Below are 9,416 nucleotides of genomic sequence, written 5' to 3'. Positions count from 1 at the left end.
GTCCTGATACTTTACTATGTCTATTACTTCCAGAAGGTTTTTTGTTTGTTTTTTTTTTTGTTTTTGTGGAACCATTGGGGTTATATAGATATATTATCATGTTATCAGAAAGTAGTGATAGTTTAATTTCTTCCTTTCAATGTATACATTTGATATCTCTTTCTTGTCTGATTGCAATATCGAGGAACTCAAAGACTATACTGAATAACATTGGTGATAGTGGATATCCTTGTCTAGTCCCAAATTTTAGGGTGGAAGCTTTCAGCTTTTCTCCACTGAGAATGAAGCTAGCTGTGGGTTTGTCATAAATTGTCTTTATAATATTGCGGAATTGTCCTTCTGTTTTCAATTTCAGGATCTTCATCACACAGGAATGTTGTTCTTGTCAAATGCCTTTTCAGCATCAATTCATATGACCACATGAATTTTATCTTTCTTTTTGTTGATATGGTAAATTCCATTATTCAGTTACAGATGTTGAATAATTCCTATTTTTCAAGGATAAAGCCCACCTAGTCTTAGTGAACTATTTTCTTGATATGTTGTTGTATATGATTTTCTAAGATTTTTCTTGAGAATATTTTCACCAATATTCATCAGGGATATAGGCTTATAGTTTTCTTTTCTGATGGAATCATTTTTACTTTGGAGATCAGAGTGACATTAACCTTGTAGAATATGTTTGGGAATTATCCCCTTCTGTAATTTTCTGGAAGAGTTTAAGGATAACTGAAGTTAATTCTTTCAAAGTCTTATAGAATACATTAGTAAAGTTTTCTGAATCTGGTATTTTAATCTTAGGGAGATTTTTTAATATGATTCAACTTCTAAACTAGTGATTGGCTTGTTCAAGCTATCTACTTCCTCTTGGACTAGTATTGACAGGGGTATGATTTTAGGATACATCCATTTCAGCTAGGTTGTCCAGTATATTTGTATATTCGTGTGTGATTCTCTGAATCTCCCCATATTTATTTATAATTTTATCTCTCTCTTCCCTGATGTTTTTATAATAGCTTTCTCCCTTTTTATTTTTGTGAGTCTATCCAGTGGTTTGTCTATTTGATTTATCCTTTCAAACAATGCATCCTTGGTTTCATTACTCTTTCGGATCATCATTCAGGTTTCTAATTTATTAATTTCTACTCTTGTTTTGTCTATTTCCTTCCTCGTGCTGAATGTTGGATCTCTTTTCCACTCCTTTTCTTGTTGCTTCATTGTGATGTTAGTATCTTTTTTGAAAATCTTGCTGTTTATTAATGTGGGATTATATTGCTATAAAATTTCTTCTTAGATTTTGCTGCATGCCATAAGGTCTGGTAGTTTCTCTATTCATTTTGTTGTTGTTGTTTTCCAAGTAATTTTTAAGTTCCTTTTTGATTTTCCATGATCTAGGTGTTATTCAGAAGAATATTGTTTTGTCTCCATATTTTAATTATATTTTTTTCTGGTTTTGGTTGATGTCTAACCTCACAGCTTCCTGGTCATCAAAGATATATTTTATACTCTCAATATTCACATATTTATTAAGGCTGTCTTTGTACCCCAACACATGGTCAGTCCTTGAGAATATTCCATGTACAAATAAAAAATGTATATTCTTATCTTTGAGAATGAAAGGTTCTAAATATATTTGTTAAGTTCACTTCATCTATAATTTAATTCAAATCTTTATTTACTCATTATTATTATCATTATTTTTGTCCTGATGATCTATCTCTTGATAGAGTGAGTGGTGTATTAAGGTCTCATACTACTGTTGTGTTGCTGTTGATATCTCCCTTGAGGCCAGTAAGTTATTGATTTATATATTTGAGTGAACTCATATTAGAGGTGTATATACTGATAAAAGTGTTGTCTTTCTGTTGGATTAATCTTCTAATACGTTGTGTCCATCTCTATTTCTTATCATATTCTTTGCTTGAAACTCTATTTAACTGGTAGAAGAACAGCTGTACCTGTCCTTTTTCTTCTGTATTATTCACTTGGAATGCCTTGTTTCAGCTTGTCACTTAAAATTTCTCTTTGTCCTTTTTTTTTTTACGTGTATATGGTATATGCATCAAAAATTTTGAGACATTCAATTTTCTCCACTCATAATAATTAGTGATTTATGAGACTACAAGTTAATAGAAGTGTACATCAACACCATTCCCAACACCAATGGTCTGTGACCCCCCCCTTCACACCCCCCCCCTTCCCCACCCCTCTGGGAAGCTGAACTTCTGCTCTCACCCTCCATCCCGATATTTTTTACTTTGGTGCCCTAATCCAAACTCAGTCAGATTCTTCTTTAAGTTTCCCTTTTTGTTCTTCTTTCTCAACTTCTGTTTATGAATGGGATCATCCCATACTCATCTTTGTCTTTCTGACTTATCTCACTTAACATAATTCTAGCTCCATCCAAGATAGGTTAGAGAAAGTGGATTCATTGTTCTTAATAGCTGTGGAAGTCCAATTTTTAATGAGATCAGTAGTAAAATATAACCAGGAACACAACAATAAGGGGAATACAGACACAGGAAAGAGGAAGGTAAATGGACAGAGCAATACAAATGTTGGTGAACCAAGACCGACCAAAAAAAAAGACAAATGGAAGCTTTAAGTGAAAGGCTGGAACAAGGTATTCCAAGTGTATAATACAGAAAGAACAAAAGAAAAAGACAACTATAGTATTCTTTAATCAGTTAAAACAGAATTTCAAGCAAAGAATATGATAGGAAACAGAGATGGACACTACAATATTTATATACCTTTCCCATATTTGGGAGCTACTCTCTTCCCTGATCCAGCTTTCTAGCCCTTTTTCCAGGTATGACATCATCTCCCCAGACAATAACTTATTCTGTGGTCTTGAGAATGTTTCCATTTAATTTAATGTAATTAAATAAAAATTATAAAAAAATTAAAAGTTGGACTTCCCTTGCTTCTTCTTTTCATATGGGACACTTTTTAATAGTTCTTGCAAGGCAGAGTTGGTAGTAGAAAAGTCTTTTAGTTTCTAAATGTTTGAAAATATCTTTACTTATCCTTTATACTAGAAGGATAATTTAGTAGGATAGAGTAAGTAACTATGGCTGGAAATATTTATATTTTAATACTTTGAATATGTCATTGCACTTCCTCTTGGTCTGTAGTTTGTTATGAGAAATCTGATGAGATCCTGGTTGTTCTACCTCTCTACATAAGTTTCTTTCCCTAGCAGTCTGTTATATTTTTCTTTTTCTTTTGTTTCGGAAAGTTTTACTAAGAGGTGTCTTGATTTAAGCTGTTTCACACTCAGGTGTTTGGGTGGCATCTTCCTAAACAACTATGTTTTGAATGTTTTCCAATTGTGATTTCTGCTATGATTTACTTGAATATGTTCTCTGCTCCTTTCTCCTTCTCTTCTTACTTTGGAATCCCAATAATTTTTACATTCAACTTTCTCACAGAATCTACTGTTTCACAGTGAAGTGTTTCATTTTTCATAAACTCTTCCTCTACAAGTTTAAATTCACAAAGTGTGGTGATTGTGTCTTCTGACAATGATATTCTCTTGAACCTGATTGAATCTACTTCCTGGGCCCATTACTTGATCCTGAACTGTATTCAAAATGTCCTCATACTTTGCCTCTCTCTTTGTACTGTGTGTGTGTGTGTGTGTGTGTGTATTTTGCAGCTCTTTGGTGAAATGATCTCTGACTTCTTAAATTTGTGTCTGTATACTGTTTAGTTTCTTGAGTTTTCGTTAAAATGAATTTAACTCTATCTCTTGTCTTTTTTTTTTTTTTTTTTTTTTTAGTATTTGTGTCTTTCTAGTCATTTGCAATATCTAGCACTGCTGTTTTTATGGCAATTCTCATCTTCCACATTTAGCATGGCTTTTGTCGTACCAATAGGTGATGCTGTGAATACACTGTTAGAGTCTCCTGTTTATATATTGTGATGAGAGAAGGGAGATTATGTGTTGCTGGTATGTTTTATTGCCTTTGATGTTAGTATAGGGTCTTGATGCTGTATTTCCAGCATTGGGGATTAACAGCATGGGGTAATTGCTTTCTCCTGAGTGTTCAACAAACAAGCAGTATTTATTCTCTAGCCCTGTGTCAGGGTCTGAGCCAGGCTTTCCCCTTAAATCCTTGTTATTCTATGGGCAGTTCAATATGATGATATCCCTGAGTTTCTAGTTTAAATGCCCAGAAATTCCACAACTTTCTGTCTTTGATAATTGCTCTACTGTGTGAATACCAAATGACACCAGTTGCCACTAAGCATTGTTTCTTAAGGACTGAGAATCTCTCACATGCTTTTCCATCCATTAACCAAGCATGCCTGCACCCACTTGTTGCTGAGTTTCTCAAAAATATCACAGTTTTAAATTGGCAAGTTTCAGGTGATTTTCGTGTTGCTATAACTAGTTTATCAGGAGAGTGAGGTGAGGCAGCTGCCAATCCTTTTCCTCATCTCTGGAAATTGCCTGGTATTTATTTCCCTAGCTAGCTGCAAGTGCCTGAGCCGAATACAAGACTTTAGTTCTCTTCCAGTTATTTCCTTAAACACTGGCTAGTCTTTGTGCACAATTCAATATTCTATTGCTCCTTAAGTCAAAGATCGTAAGCACCCACATATTTCCAGAGTTCCTGCCTTTAACTATTTACTCCACTATGTAGCTACCAAAATGATTCCAGATATCCCATGACTAGATACTTAACTCTTGAACATCTCTTTCTCACCCTACTACCGTTCACTAACCATAAATGTCTGCACTTACCCATAGTTAAGTGAGTTTTGGGAAATTTTCAGGTGATTTTTTGTTGTTGTTTTAATTAGTTGATCAGTGGAAAAATATGTGGTGGCTGATACTCCATGGCCACATCTCCAAAGGTTCTCTCACATTTTCTTTTAAAAATATATATTATTTAATATTTAATTTACTTTTAATATAACTGAGATAAATTGAGAGGGAGTAGTATGTTAAGAGGAAGAATAGCATCTGCAGCACTGTTTCACCACTCATGAAGTTTCTTCCCTGCATTTGGGGGCGTAGGGCTTGAACCAGAATCCTTGAGTATGGTAACATGTCCTCTTACCAGATGCACCATCGCCTGGCCCCAGATTATCACTCTTTCTCACTTCTCTTGACTTTCACTACCCTTATTTATTTCACTATTAATCTGTGCTCATTATAACCCCATAATAGCCTTCTTTAACTATTTTCCTGCAGCTAAAGTCTACTCCCCATGGTCACTAATGCAGTATTTTAAATATACTATCTCTCCCCTATATAAACTCCTAAGTGGTGCTTGGATAGAATCTAATTCATTGAGCATTGCTTCTAGACCTGTCATGAACAGATTTAGCTACCTATTTACCTTGTCTTTTTCCCTTTATGTGTTTCATTCAGTGATGTTCTTTCTCTGGTCTAGGGAGCCACTGCTATCTCAGAGTCTCCATGTAGAAATTGCTATATCCTAATTAGCAAGTGCTTAACTCTTCAATCTCCAAGTGGAAGTCTAAACTGACCTTAGGGCTAGAGAGATAGAATAACAATGAAGTGAATAGACTTTTACGCCGTATGTTTATTCTTTTTCTTTTCTTTTTTTTTTTTTTTTTTTGCTTCCAGGGTTATTGTTGGGGCTCAGAGCCTGCACTTCAAATCCATTAATCATGTGGCCATTTTTTTCAGATAGGAAAGAGAGAAATTGAGAGGGGAGGAGAAGATAGAAAGGAAGAGAAAAAGATAGACACCCACTGATCTGCTTCATGGCTTCTGAGTGACCCCTCTGCAGGTGGGAAACCAGAGGCTCAAACCAGAATACTTGCACAGGTACTTGCACTTTGTACTATGTTTGCTTAAACCAGTTAGCCACCACCCACCACCCTTTAGGTTTATAAGAAATAAGCAAGATCTGAACACTGCTCTTGTAAAAGAAATAAAAATAAACTCTCCTTATTATCAGGGGTCAACCAGGATTTTAAAAGATAAATAACAAAAGAAAATAAAATTCCCTACTAAAATTAGCAGTATCAATACATGTATTAATCTACAGTTATGTATTAATCTATAATATCAATACATGTATTAATCTACATGTATTAATAAGCAAGATCTGAACACTGTTCTTGTAAAATAAATAAAAATAAACTCTCCTTATTATCAAGGGTCATCCAGGATTTTAAAAGATAAATAACAAAAGAAAATAAAATTCCCTACTAAAATTAGCAGTATCAATACATGTATTAATCTACAGTTCCTGACTGTACTCCAGTGAATATTAATCAGTGAATATTGAATGAATGAATGAATGAATATAGAGAATATTTAACTATAATAATTTACCCTATAACACATGTTAAAATACTGGTAGTATAATAAGTTATATGACACTGTTGAATATACATATTACTATAATTACAGTTTTTAAAACACATATAAGGGGGTCAGGCTAATAAAATCAATGTATCAGTAGCATTTTTTTAAACAAACACTAAATAGGAATAGGAACATATCTAGATATCACTCCCCTTTACTATAACAGAAAAATCAATAAAATATCTAGGAATAAACCTGACCAAAAAAAGTGGACGACTTGTATACTGAAAACTATGAGTTTCTATTCAAGGAAACAGAAAATGATACAAAGAAATGGAAATATATCCCATGCTCATGGATTGGAAGGATTAATATCATCAAAATGAATATTCTGCCTAGAGCTATATAAAAACTTAATGCAATACCCATCAAAATCCCACCAAGTTTCTTTCAGAGAATAGAACAAAACTACATTTATATGGAACCAGAAAATACCTAGAGTCACCAAAACAATCTTGAGGAAAAGAAACAGAAATGGAAGCATCACACTCCCAGATCTCAAACTATATAATAAGGCCATCATAACCAAAACAGCCTGGTATCTGAACAAAAATAAGTACACAGACCAGTGGAACAGAATTGAAAGACCAGAAATAAACCCTTACACCTAATTTTTGATAAGGGGGCCCAAAGTATTAAATGGAGGGAGGAGATTTTCTTCAATAAATGGTGCAGGGAAAACTGGGTTAAAAAGTGCAGAAGTGAGCCACATTATCTCACCAGAAGCAAAAGTCAACTCCAATTGGATCACAAACCTGGATGTTAGACCAGAAACATTGAATATATTGATGGAACACTTTCCCATCTAAACCTCAAAGGCATCTTTGATGACACAAACCCAGTTGCAAGGGAAACAACCAAAAAGAAATCAATGGGACTACATCAAATTGAAAAGCTTCTGCACAGCAAAATAAATATCACCCAAATAAAAAGACCCCTCACATAATGGGAGAAGATCTATATATGCCATACATCAGACAAGAGACTAATAACCAAAATTAAACTGAGCATCAAAAGAGCAAATGACGCAATCCAAAAGTGGGAAGAGGATATGAACAGAAGATTCACTACAGAAGAAATACCAAGGGCCAACAAACATATGTAAAATTACTCCATGTCACTGATTGTCAGAAAAATGTAAATAAAGACATCAGTGAGATTCCACCTCACCCCTGTAAGAACGTCACATATCAAAAACGATAGCAGCAACAAATTCTGAAGAGGTTGTGGGGACAAAGGAACCCTCCTGCACTGCTGGTGGGAATGTCAGTTAGTCCAACCCCTATAGAGATCAGTATGGAGAACCTTCACAAGGTTTGAAATGGACCTTCCTTATGAACTAGTTAGTCCTCTCCTAGGTATATATATACCCTAAGGACTCAATCACACCCATCCAAAAAGATAAATGTATACCTATATTCATAGCAGTATAATTTATAATAGCCAAAACCTAGAAGCAACCCCAGTGTACAACAGATGAATGGCTGAATAACTTTTGGTATTATTATTCAATGGAGTAATACTAAGATATTAAGAATTAGAAGCCTGGGAGTCGGGCTGTAGCGCAGCGGGTTAAGCGCAGGTGGCGCAAAGCACAAGGACTGGCATAAGGATCCTGGTTCGAACCCCGGCTCCCCACCTGCAGGGGAGTCGCTTCACAGGCGGTGAAGCAGGTCTGCAGGTGTCTATCTTTCTCTCCTCCTCTCTGTCTTCCCGTCCTCTCTCTATTTCTCTCTGTCCTATCCAACAACGACAACAACAATAATAACTACAACAATAAAACAACAAGGGCAACAAAAGGGAATAAATAAATAAAATAAAATATTAAAAAAAATTAAAAAAAAAAAAAAAAAGAATTAGAAGCCTACCTTCTCTGACCCATCTTGGATGGAGCTAAAAGGAATTATGTTAAGTGACTTAAGTCAGAAAAAGAAAGACAAATATAGAATAATCCCACTAATAAAAGTTGAGAAGAAAGGACAGGGAGAAGCAAGGTAAACTTTGACTGAGTTTGGAGTATTTCATCAAAGTAAATATCTCTGGATGGAAGGTGAAGGTAGATTTTGAGTTTTACTATGAGGGGTTGAGGTAGGGACACAGACTTTCGGTTGTTGGAATGGTGTTAATATACACTCCTATTATAGCCTTACAAATCACTATTTAATCAATTTAAGAGGGGAAAGTTAAATTGAAAGTCTGAAACTTTTTGATGCATAAACCCATTCTGAGTATATATTCCTCCAATATAAGAACTTAAGGTTTCAAATTGGTAACCTGATTGAAATTTGATGTGGGCTTAAGTCATTTATATATTTCCAAAAATGACTATATATTTGAAATATTAAATCACCTTTATCTTTAGACCAGGGAGACCAGATGCAACTGGTTATGTCACTATATAAGATACAGATATAAGTAAATAGCTTTAAATGGCATAAATCATGCATGGTAAGGTCTTATATGATACAACAATTCCTAAACATGGAATTTTCAAAGTAAACCAAGTTCCCAAATAACCTGCTTACAATAACAACTATCTATTGCCTTCTCAAATTCTAAGACAGCAGTAACCTTCCTCATTCTCTATAATACCCATATTTTTCCCAGTCCTGGAACCTGAGTCCTGGATCATTTTCCTGTACACTTCTCTTGATCCATAACATTTGATGCTGCATCCGATTATCTAAACCAAATCAATGCAACCAGTACTCCTTGAATTATTTAACTCTGGATTGTGTCCCAAGATGCCAGATGTGGAATGTCAGCTTCATTACTTTGGTGATACTGTTGCTAGCTCATAGGACTCCTCAATTTCATATCGGGCAGTGGACTTCCTAATAAAGACAGAACCTAGATATAGGTCAGGGCCCATGAGACAGAACACATGTGCACATATATCCATAAGTTAAGGAAAAATATATACCTTAGTGTAAAGGTGTACAGTAATTTTCAGTGACTCAGTAAGTGTAGCAAGCAAGTAGAAAGACGTAAAAAAGACACTTTTTTTTTTAATTCGGTACCAAAAAGTTAAATAATTTATACTTAGACCTAGATACCCTCC

The sequence above is a fragment of the Erinaceus europaeus genome, chromosome 4 (assembly GCF_950295315.1).
Source record: "Erinaceus europaeus chromosome 4, mEriEur2.1, whole genome shotgun sequence".
Taxonomy (NCBI): Eukaryota; Metazoa; Chordata; class Mammalia; order Eulipotyphla; family Erinaceidae; genus Erinaceus; species Erinaceus europaeus.
The sequence above is the reverse complement of the archived record's forward strand: the minus strand, read 5'-3'. Positions refer to the sequence as shown.